Source organism: Chiloscyllium plagiosum, chromosome 39 (assembly GCF_004010195.1).
Source record: "Chiloscyllium plagiosum isolate BGI_BamShark_2017 chromosome 39, ASM401019v2, whole genome shotgun sequence".
Taxonomy (NCBI): Eukaryota; Metazoa; Chordata; class Chondrichthyes; order Orectolobiformes; family Hemiscylliidae; genus Chiloscyllium; species Chiloscyllium plagiosum.
Window position 1 is genome coordinate 11,946,953 of NC_057748.1, and position 12,487 is coordinate 11,959,439.

Genomic DNA, 12,487 nt, shown 5'->3' on the forward strand with positions numbered 1-12,487 from the left:
ACAGAAAAGTGGTCTTGTTCATCACACAGGAATTTAGGTGGGAGCTTGAAAATGGATTGAAACAACCAAATTCTTGAGGAGCTAATACAAGACGGAAAACTTGTATGAGAGGATGAAACCCTGGGGAAATAACTTCACTGTCACTTAGAATTGAGATTATAAATTCTCAGAAGGTAAAGAACAGAAGGGAATCCTCAGGGGCAAAGAATCACCTTGAGAATTGATCATTCGATGTGTCAGTCAAGGACAATTGACTGTCCGCATGATGAGTGTGAAGGAAACCTATAGAGGATGTTTCAGATCTATTAAAAGAGAAACAAAAAGGAATATTCTGTTTCATGGTATAACGTGTGAGTTGCTGACAAAGGGAATATTTATTCAGTAGTACATTTATGCTTTGTTGAAGTAAAACTTTTAAAATGTGAAATCTTGTTGCTTTATCCTTTCAAGCTATTAACTGGAAGGTTGAATTTCCTTCGAAGTTATACAGAGATTGCAGCGATTTTGCAATGCTTCCCATTTTCAGTCGCACATTGGTATGTATTACAGAGCATCAGGAACATTCTCACAATAGAATCCATACATGTGGAAACTGGCCCTACGGCCTCAACGGTTACATTAATATAAGGTGATTTCAGAATTTTTTGCTCACTCGCCTCCTGACATTTCACCTTAATCTGATTCACCTTCTGTTTCTGGGCAGTTACAGTGCCGGGTAATTAGTCTCCACAACTGGTAGTTGGTCTAAAATGCAGCTGCCTGTACTCTAACCTGTTCAGCCATGGCCCCACTGTGTTCACTGTCCTCTGTTGTTCCTGACCTGGCAGCATCTTTTGTTTAAGAATTCTGCTACTCAGTTTTAAATCTCTCCGTGACCTCAACTCTTCCCTAACTCTGCAACCAGCCACACAATTCTCCCAGATCCAGTGCTCCAACTACAATTTAGAAAGATGGGGGAGTTGGGGTGGGGGGTGGGGAGGGGCAGGAATCTAATTGAAACTTACAGAATACTGAATGGCCTGGAAGGGTAGATATTGGGAAGATATTTCCATTGGTGGGAGAGACTAGGACCCGAGGGCAGAGCCTTAGAGTAAAGGGAAGGCCTTTAAGATAAGGAGAAACTTCTTCAGCCAGAGAGTGGTGAATCTGTGGAATTCATTGCCACAGAAGGCTGTGGAGGCCAGGTCATTGAGTATATTTAAGACAGAGATAGTTAGGTTCTTGATTGTCAATGGGATCGAGGGTTACAGGGAGAAAGCGGGAGAATGGGGTTGAGAAATTTATCAGCCATGATTGAATGGTGGAGTAGACTCGATGGGCTGAATGGCCTAATTTCTGCTCCTATGTCTTATAGTCTACAATCTCTTCATCATTAGCAGCTGTGTCTTTAGCTGCCTGGGGTTGTAAGCTCTGAAATTCCTTCTCTACACCTCTCTGACTCTCTAGCTCCCTCTGTCCTACTCTAAAACACTCCATCAAGTGTCCCTCTTTGACCACACTCTTGGTGATTGGTCTCTGTGGGTTATTAACAAATTTCACTTGACCACGTGAAGTACCCCTTGGAGAATTTTAATATTAGAAAATAAGAATGTAAGATCTAGGAGCATGAGTAGGCCATCCGGCCCATTGAGCCTGGTCCCCACTCAGTAAGATCATGGCTGGTCTTTTCATGGACTCAACTCCACTTACCCGCCTGCTCACCATAGCCCTTAATTCCTTTACTTTTCAAAAATCTATCTTTGCCTTAAAAACATTCAACGAGGCAGCCTTAACTGCTTCACGGGGCAGGGAATTCCACAGACTCACAACCCTTTGGTGAAGAGGTTCCTCATGAACTAAGTCCTAAATCTGCGCCCCGTTATTTGAGGCTATGCCCCCTCGTTCTAGTTTCACACACCAGTGGAAACAACCACCCTGCTTCTATCCTATCTATTCCCTTCATTATTTTTTATATTTCTATAGGATTCCCCCTCATTCTTTTAAATTCCAATGAGTCCAGTCCCAGATTGCTCAGTCTCTCCTCATAAGCCAACCCTCACAACCCCGGAATCAATCTAGTGAACTTCCTCTGCACCCCTGGTGTAAATGCAAGAATGTGAATTGTATTTTTGCTTTTTGCTGAGAAGCGCTGCATTTATGGCCCATCCCTAACTGCCCTTGAACTGAGTGTTTTGTTAGGGCCATTTCAGAGGGCAGTTGAGATATTCAAGATGGCAGCAGCTGAGTAGTTAGGAAGTATTAGGGCTTCTGATCACCAGGCCTTCTGCATCCTCCTTTCCCTTTTCATTTATTTATGTTTAATGTCAAGAAGAATGGAGAATGACCTGCCCCCAACTACATCAATGGAGCAGAGGTTGAGAGCGTCACGTTCCTTGGGGTGATGACAACCGACAACCTGTCCTGCACTTCCCCATAGCTATGATGGTCAAGAAGACACAACAACCTCTTCTTCCTCCACCTGAATTCATAAGGAAACTCACCAACTTTTTTTTAGAATTAGATTCCCTACAGTGTGGAAACAGGCCCTTCAGCCCAACAAGTCCACACCGACCCTCCAAAGAGTAACCCACCCAGATCCATTCCCCCATCCCATATTTACCCCTGAGTAATAGCCTACACTATGGACAATTTCACATGGCCAATTCACCTAGCCTGCTCATCTTTGGATTGTGGGAGGAAACCCACGCAGACACAGGGAGAATGTGCAAACTCAACAATGACAGTCACCTGAGCGTGGGAATCAAACCTGGGTCCTTAGTGCTGTGAAGTAGCAGTATTAACCACTGAGCCACCATAATGCCATTATGGTTGGCATGGACTGGTTGGGTGAAGGGTCTGTTTCCTTCTCTATTACAAGGCGTGGTGTGTTCCATCTACAAGATGCACTACAACAACTCACCAAGACTCCTTGTACAGCTCATTCCAAACCTGTGACCTCTCCCACCTAAAAGGGCAAGAGCACCAGAACCATACAGACTTCCTCTTTGATCAATATGCTATCTTGCCTATATCATCATTCTTTACTGTCACTGGGTCGACATCCTGATGTTCCCTTCCTAACAGCAACGTTTGTGAATCTAAGCCACAGGGAAAATGTGTAAACTCCACACAGACATTCACCCGAGGTTGGAATCGAACCTGGGTCCCTGATGCTGTGAGGCAGCACTACTAACCACTGAGCCACCATGCCACCCCAACTGCTACAGATGCACCATTGAAAGCATACTGTCCGGGTGCACAACGGCTGGTTCATAGATTGGTCCGGGATTCCAACAGTCCAAGATTCAGTGGCTTCAATGGTGGCTTTCTGCCACAATGGGGAATGTCGTTCCTATCTTTTCCTCGACTTTGGACAAAGATGGACTTTGTCTTAATTATTTTATACACATGATTTCTGTTTCTCATATAGATACTGGCGACTACACTTTTCACCATTTTTTTGCAAAAAAAAACAAGAAATTACTATTCTATTCCAGTCAGTTGAGAGTCAACCCCATTGCAGTGGATATGGAGTCACATGTAGGCCAGGTCAGGTAAGGATGGCAGATTTCCTTTCCTAAAGGGGTATAAGTATAACTTGATGGGTGTTTACAACTATGAGAGACACTGGGCACTTGATGTTGGTTGTCATTCATGAGGTCCTGTCAGACAGTAGGCCAGGGATTCTCAAACTCATGACCACCAGTGGGGTCCAAAGGTCTTAGAGTCCTGAGCTCTGGGGCAGCAAAGGTTGCCACTATGGATTTCTGAAAGCTTCAAGACCTTCCTAAGTCTTAATTTGTTTAATTGATTGGTGCAGGCTAATGGATGAAGGCTCAATTGCTGCAGTTCCCAAACAAGACTTTGCCTGGGAAGATAGTCCGTGCTTTGAAAGCTGGTTATCTCAGTTGGCTGCACGGTTGGTTTGCCATACAGAGTGATGCCAAGTGTGTAGGTTCAATTCCTGTAATATCTGAGGTTACCATGAAGAGGTCTCATTCTCAACCTCTCCCCTCACCTGAGGCATGGTGACCCTCAGGTTAAGCCACCACCAGTTGTCTGTCTCAAATGACAGAGTAGCCCTAGAACTATGGCAACTTTACCTTTATCTAACTGTCCTTTTGGAAGACACGCTGTCTTTTAATCAGGAGTGAGGTGAACAGAGCCCTTTAAGATGCTTGCTACCCCAAACTCAACAAGTCTCATCACCCCTTCCCCCTCCCAATCCCTAGCCCCTGCAAACTGAGGTCTTTAAAATAGAGTCAAAACTGGAAAAGTTTTGGGGAGCACAGATGTGGGCAAACTGCAACAAATTATGCAATAAATACTCAGGGACTTGGAATGTTCAAACATTAATGTGATCTGCCACTTACGTTGTTCCAACAAATTCAAGCCTCAGAATTATGGTGCTCAAATCTATGATGTTCCTTACCTGGCCTGGCCTACACGTGACTCCAGATCCACAGCAATGGGGTTGGCTCTCAGTTTGAGTGGAATAGAATAGTAATTTATTGTGACTTGTATTTTTAGAAAAAAAGTACATGAAAAGTATTGAAGTTATCATACTCCAGTGTCTATATTGATAAGAGAAATTGTTTATAAAATAAGTCTATCTTTGTTCAGGTCACAGCTCATCAATTTTCCGAGGTCGAGGTAAAGACGAGAACCACATTCCCCACCTCTGCAGAAAGCTGGCATTGATATTAGATTTACCTAATATTCTAAGCGGTTCTTTTTGTTATGGTAACACTCAGTTGTCTTACTGTTCGCAACATCTGGGTTAACGTGACATGTCATCCCCTGCCATTTGACTGATTCAAGTTTCCTGTAACCCAGTTTCTCATCGTTAAGAGTGCTCAGCTTGGGTAATAAGGACTGTCTCCCTCTTCTTTCTCACACTCACTCTGCAAAGTGATGCCGAGCCAAGAAGCTGACAATAGGAGAATGTTTGTCACCCGTTCCTGAACTGAGTTGCTTACTTAGGCATTTCAGAGTCAGCCTGGCTGCTGTGAATCTAGACTTGCTTAGAGGGTAGATTTCCATTCATAACAGGGCATGTAGTAAACTAGATGTGTTTTTACAACAATCGATCTCAGTTGTCATGGTCACCTGGATTGAGTCAAATCTTGTATTCTGGATATATTAACTAATTGAAGTTAATTCCCACCAGCAGGTGTAGTGGGATTATGAATCCTTGTCCCTGGGGTCTTAGGACTCTGGATTACAAGTCCAGTACCATTACCATTACACCACCAACTCACCGAACTGAAACTTGATTGGGAGTGGATTTCTCAAGATAGTGGAGGGGAGCCGGAGGAGGCTACACAAAATTATAGAGTCATCCAGCACAGAAACAAACCCTTCAGTCCAGCCAGTCCATGCCGACCATAATCCCAAACTAAACTAGTCTCACCTGCCTGCGCTTGACCCATATCCATCCAAACCTTTCCTATTCATGTACTTATCTAAACGTCTTTTAAATGTTGTAATTGAAGCCACATTCACCACTTCCTCTGGTCGTTCATTCCACACATGAACCACTCTCTTGTCTTTTTTAACATTTTTCTCCTCTCACCATAAAAATGTGCCTCTACACTTGAAATCCCCCACCCTAGGGAAAAGACACCTGCCCCTCACCTTATCTATGTCCCTCATGATTTTATAAGGTCACCCCTCCACCTCCTATGGTCCAGGGGAAAAGGTCCCAGCCTATCCAACCTCTTCTTATAACTCAAACCCTTCATTGCCAGAAACATCCAGATAGACTTCTCCTGAACGCTCTCCAGCTTAATTACATCCTTCCTGTAACAGGGTGACCAGAACTGGACACATTATTCCAAAAGACCGCTCACCAATGTCCTGTACAACCTCAACATGACGTCCCAACCCCTATACTCAAGGATCTGAGGAAAGACAGCGAAGACCAGAAGCAAGCCTTACTGACAGAAACCTGGAAACACAGAAAATAAGAACAGGAGTAGGCCATTCAGCCCTTCGAGCCTGCTCCGCCATTTAATATGATCATGGCTGATCATCCAACTCAATCCCCTGTTCCCGCTTTCTCCCCTTCCCCTTTGATCCCTTTATCCCTAAAAACTGTACCTAACACCTTCTTGAAAACATTCTCTATGTTTTGGCCTCAACTGCTTTCTGTGGCAGAGAATTGGGCGGCACGGTGGCACAGTGGTTAGCTCTGCTGCCTCACAGCACTAGAGGCCCGGGTTCAATTCCCGCCTTAGGCGACTCTCTGTGTGGAGTTTGCACATTCTCCCCGTGTCTGCGTGGGTTTCCTTCGGGTGCTCTGGTTTCCTCCCAAAATCCAAAAATGTGCAGGTTAGGTGAATTGGCCAGGCTAAATTGCCCATAGTGTTAGGTGAAGGGATAAATGTAGGAGTATGGGTCTGGGTGGTATACGCTTTGGCGGGTTGGTGTGGACTTGTTGGGCCGAAGGGCCTGTTTCCACACCGTAAGTAATCTAATCTAATTCCACAGGCTCCGCACTCTGTCGGTGAAGATATTTCTCCTCATCTTAGTCCTAAATGACCCACTCCTTATCCTCAGACTGGGATTAAGTATCCATTTATTTTCTGATTATAGAATCACAAAACAGTGCAATGCACAAGGGGGCAGTTCAATTGGGTCACTGAGTCCTCACTGGCTATTTCACTTGAATACCTGCAATATTCTTCCTTCCAGTATTTATTAGATTAGATTACATTAGATTAGATTAAGGCGGGAAGTGAACCCGGGTCTCTGGCGCTGTGAGGCAACAGTGCTAACCACTGCGCCACCGTGCCGCCCACTATCTCCACTTGTTCTGATCAATAAGAACAAGGATTTGGAAAGTCCAATTTCTGACGTGACCTGCCTCAAATCCTGTTCCACCAAATTCAAGCCCCATAATTACAGTGGCCAAATAAGCAAATTTCATACGTCTCCAATAGATTTGCCTAATATTCTAAGTCATTGTTTTCATTGTGGTGACATTAGATTCTTTTTCTGTCGACAACATCTGTGTTCATGTGACACGTAACACTCTTATCAAGAGCTGTGTTCCAATTCCTGGCTGCACATTGCTCAAAGGAGTTTTCCCTTTGTCTCCCCTGAAGGGCATTCAGCATTGGTTTCTTTCTCTCTTTGTTTTTTTCTTTTGGCCTTTTTGAACAAAGCTTTGCCAGGCTAGCTGAACAAGGAAATCTGTTTGTAAGGTCTGATTCATCATGAGGCAGTCTGTGTAAAACAGGGTAAACAGGGCCAGGAGGCACAGTGCAAATGTCTCATCGCACAAGCAGGTCAGTTGATGGAAAACCAATCATTGCTGTTGTTTTTGTGTTGACATCTAGCCGTGTCTGACGTCCCACAATGCACCTGGGTGTGGTGGCTGCAACAAATGAGTGGGAAAATGAGCCCTGCTCATTAAATGATTAATGACTGGGCTTCTGTTCAATGTTGAAGAGGGACTGTTAAAATGTTGAATGTGTTCCTTTTTGATAAGGGGTTAAACTTCAGGTGTCACATTAAGCCTAAAGGGCCATCTTTAGGGTGGCTCAGTGGCTAGCACTGCTGCCTCGCAGCACCAGGGACCTGGGGTTTGATCCCAGCCTCGGGGAACTGTCCGTGTGGAGTTTACACATTCTCCCCCTGTCTGCGTGGGTTTCCTCCCACAATCCAAAGATGTGCAGGGCAGATGAATTGGCCATGCTAAATTGCCTATAGTGTAGGTTATTAGTCAGGGATAAATATAGGGTTTGGGTAGGTTCCTCTTCAGAGGATTGGTGTGGACTTGTTGGGCTAAAGGGCCTGTTTCAACAATGTAAGGATGCTAATTTGGATTCCGTAGGGATTCTAAATCATCCACAGTACAATGTTGCACTGGTTGTAGACTCTGTACATGGGTCCCTGTTATTGGGAAGCAGTCTTCAATGAGGTAAGGTGCTCTGCATTGCTCAGGAGAGGTCACAGAGTCTGAAGTCTTTTTATGGTAACAGTTTCATCAACAACCTTTTTATACATAACGCAAGAGTCTACACAGTTGTGTCTCTTTTCAGCTGTCTCCATCACATGGTCTCCACATCACTACTGACTGAGCTTACTACATCTGTATTTTATTATTAACCTTTTACACTACAGGGTGAGGGAGGCAGAATCAAAACAGCGACTACTCTTGGTCCTGGACCTAACTACTACGCATCCAATGAATCATCAGATGGCAATTTAATGGCTGTGTGGTGGATGTGAAGCTAATTATAGGTGCAAAGAAAGATTACCTCCTGACCACAAGGTCTTCCTTTTCCCACTTTTCCAATCCCCAAGATACTAACAGGGCTGGCATTTCTCATACCTGATATTTGATGCTATAGTGTTTTGTTTATGCCTCATGATGAACCTTTAAGAGACATACACGTGACATCATTATTGTATAATAGCATGTGACCTAAGGATAGAAGGATCTCAGACTCCCTCTCACCTGGGACCACTTGAAGCATGGCACTCCACTGGAAACATGCTTGTCTGTTATAACCTCAACGGTTTAACATTCGCCGAGGCACTGAGATGTCTGAGATTGTTCGTGTATAATAGACAGCTGTATTAAAATCTGTTGAATTCTTCAATATCATGGTATCCATGCCTCACTCTTTCAACGCAATCTTTACCACAATAGGTATTGGAGACAAACTTGTCCAACAAGCTTTTGATCCTGAATTCCGATAAAGAATAATGTTGAATTGCAGCTGCATTCGCAGTGGAACATGAATCACATCTTCTTAAAAAATAGATGCTTTCAAGGGCATCACTGGCAAGGATGAAATTTGTTGCCCAACCTCTTGAACTGAAACCCTTGCACAGGCCATCTCAGAGTCAGCCATATTGCTCTGGGTCTGGAGTCAGATGATGGCCAGACCTGGTAAGGATGGCAGATTGCTTTCCCTAAATTAGTGAACCAGATTGTTTTTTTTTCCCTGACAATTGTTTCATGGTCACAATCAGACTTCTAATTCCAGACTTTTAAAAAAGATTGAATTCAAATTCAACTTGAAGGGTGGCACGATGGCTCAGTGGTTAGCTCTGCTGCCTGACAGCTTCAGAGACCCCGGTTCGATTCCACCCTCGGGTGACTGTTTGTTTTCACATGCTTCCCTGTGTCTGCGTGAGTTTCCTCACTCAGTTCAAAGATGTGCAGGTTAGGGTGGATTAGCCATGCTGGATTGCTCATAATGTCCAAGGATTTGCAGGTTAGGTGGATCGGCCATAGGAAATTGGCCATTGCGTCCAGGGATGTGCAGGTGAGGTGGGTTAGCCATAGAAAACACAGGATTACTGGGATGAGGTAGTCTGGCCGGAGGATTGGTGTGACTCGATAGGCTGAATGGCCAGTGTCCATGCTGTAGGGATTCTATGATTCAAATTTCACCATCCACCAATGGCAGGATTAAAACTCAGGTCTCCAGAATATACCCTGGGTCTCTGGATTAACATTGAAGCGATAATATCACAAAGCCATCACCTCACCCATAACAACCACTGCCACAAAACTATGATCCAGATTCAAATCTGGTTATGGTAAATGGTGGAACTTGGATTCATTAAAAATCTGGGAGTATGAGTCTAATGATGACCATGAAATCACAGGTAATTGTCATTAAAAAAATCATTTCCTTCACTAATGACCTTTCGGGAAGGAATTCTGCCTTCCTTGTCTCGTCTACATGTGACTCGAGACCCGCAGCATTGTGCTTGGCACTTAAGTGCCCTCTGGGCAATTCTGGATGAGCAATTGCTACTGGATTACAGAACCCGTAGGTTCTATGAAACTAGAGAGCACCAAGAGTCTCTGTGATTGGTACTGGAGGCAGATATGCCAACTGGCATAGCAATGCCTAACTTTCCAATTACAAGTCAGAAGGCCCTTTGCCTCCGATATGGTCTTTATTATTCAGTGAATATTATTCAGTAAAAGAGATCTAAGGGACAGTAGATCCCTCTGTTCCTCCACCTCACTAAGAACCCTGCCGTTAACCCTGTATTCCGCATTCAATGGCTTACAGCAAGACAGAATTAAGTCTTTACTCTGGGGTGGGGGAGTCCAGAACTAGAGAGCGTAGGTTTAGGGTGAGAGGGGAAAGATATAAAAGAGACCTAAGGGACAGTAGAAAGCTACACTAAAAGATACGCACGCACTGCCACTATCCCTGGCTTGGTCTGCTGCTACATTCAACCATGACCCCCAGTTGTTATGTGAAGGCTTTGGGATCCTGGAGCAATGTGCGAGGATGTCATGGAACTGCTCCACTCGCTGGTCATAAATAGCACAGTGTGGTGGAATTGGATTATAGTGAAGAGGGAAGCATATGTGGTCTCAATAGCATAAGGCTATAGCCCAGGATATCTCAGATTATATTGTATAGTTTTATTTAGAATTAATGCCCAATGAATAGGGCTCTAAAGGAGTTCAAGGATGAAGGTGGTTCTTGGTCTTGTGACTGCATGGCTTGAATCCAATCTCTTTGATTTGAACATAAGCCACATGATAGAAGAGTTATGACAGATGTCCTGTGCTTCCTCGCTTTACCCTGTGTAACTAGCTCCAAAGTCTTTTCCTAACCAACCCCAGACGTATGTAGTGGACAATGGGAAATCGCAAAAGGAGCGGATTGTAGTTGAGGGGAATAGATGGTTAATTCATTATCTTGAAATGGGGGCTGGCTGCCAATCTCATTGCTCACGTGACTTCCATCTTGCCCCAGATTGGCACAGTGACAATGAGCTGCTAGCCCTACATCACCACATAGGTTTTTCATCTGTGCCGGAGAGAAGCATGTCCGATCTGGGAATGTGAGATCTGTCTCTTTACTGCAGACTGGAATAAACCTGGGGTGAAGTCAATGGCTTACAGTAAGACAGAATAATTAGACAAAGTCTTTTCTCTGGGGTGGGGGAGTCCAGAACTAGAGGGCGTAGGTTTAGGATGCGAGGGGAAAGATATAAAAGAGACCTAAGGGACAACTTTTTCACACAGAAGGTGGCGCGCTATGGAATGAGCTGCCAGATGAAGTGATGGAGGCTGGTACAATTGCAACATTTAAAAGGCATCTGGATGGGTATAGGAATAGGAAGGGTTTGGAGGGATATGGGCCGGGTGCTGGCAGGTGGGACTAGATTGGGTTGGGATATCTGGTCGGCATGGACGAGTTGGACCGAAGGGTCTGTTTCTGTGCTGTACACCTCTATGACTCTAAACACTCGCAAATGGCCAATAGTGTAAATAGACTGAACACCTTCACCAGAGGAAACACTCCACTTGTCTTCTCCCTTCATCCCAGAAAGGTTTTTGATCCTCTTCATTCTGCATTTCTAATGCACTTATCAAAAATAAGGCCCAAAAGACATAGGAGCAGAAGTAGGCCATTCAGGCTATCAAGTCTGCTCTGCCATTCAATGATGGCTGATGTGAGAATCCTCCAGTTTTCCAGCTTTATTCACATCAATCTTGATTCGTAGAATTCCCACAGTGTGGAAAGAAGCCATTGAGCCCTTTGAGTGTGCAAAACACACACACACACACACATGTAGACACAAACACACACACACATACACACACATACAGCACACACACACGTAGACACAAACACATACACACACACACATAGACTCATACAGACACACAAACACACTCACACACACACACTCTCTCTCTCTCTCATACACACACTTGCCCAGTTGGTCTCCATCTCCACCCATCCTTCACTGCCTCATGCTGCCTCCCCAGGTTTTCAGCACAAGGGGAAGTGATGGTCTGGTGGTATTATCACTGGGCTATTATCCAGAAAGTGCTAGGTAATGTCCTGGGGACCCAGATTCAAATCTTGTTAGGGCAGATGGTGGAACTTGGATTCATTAAAAATCTGGGAGTATGAGTCTAATGATGACCATGAAATCACAGGCAATTGTCACTAAAAAAAAAAATTCCTTCACTAATGCCTTTTAGGGAAGGAATTCTGCCTTCCTTGTCTGGTCTACATGTGACTACAGACCTGCAGCAATGTGCTTGGCACTTAAGTGTCTTCTGGGCAATTCAGGATGGGCAATCGCTATTGGCCGGCCAGTGGTCTCCGTGAATGAAAGAAAACCTACATTTTCCTCACTACAATCAGTTCTGAAGAAGGGTTACTGGACTCGAAACATTAACTCTGCTTTCTCTCCACTGATGCTGCCAGATCTGCTGAGTTTTTCTGTTTTTGTTTCTGAGCCAGAAATTCTGTGTTTAAGTCCCAACAGCCCTGGTGATGTGTCACACTCTATCTGATTAGGTGGATTAAAATAGCCACACTGCTATATTATATTGTGTTTGTTTTTTTTAACCACCCACACTTCCAACTTACGTATCACATCTTGGCGGTTCACGATGCCCTTCATAGTCTGTCTATCTTCCTCAATTCTGTACTATTGACCAATTTTAACTTCGCTCCTCAAATTCCTGAGTCCAAATCATTCAGGTAAAATGGGACTA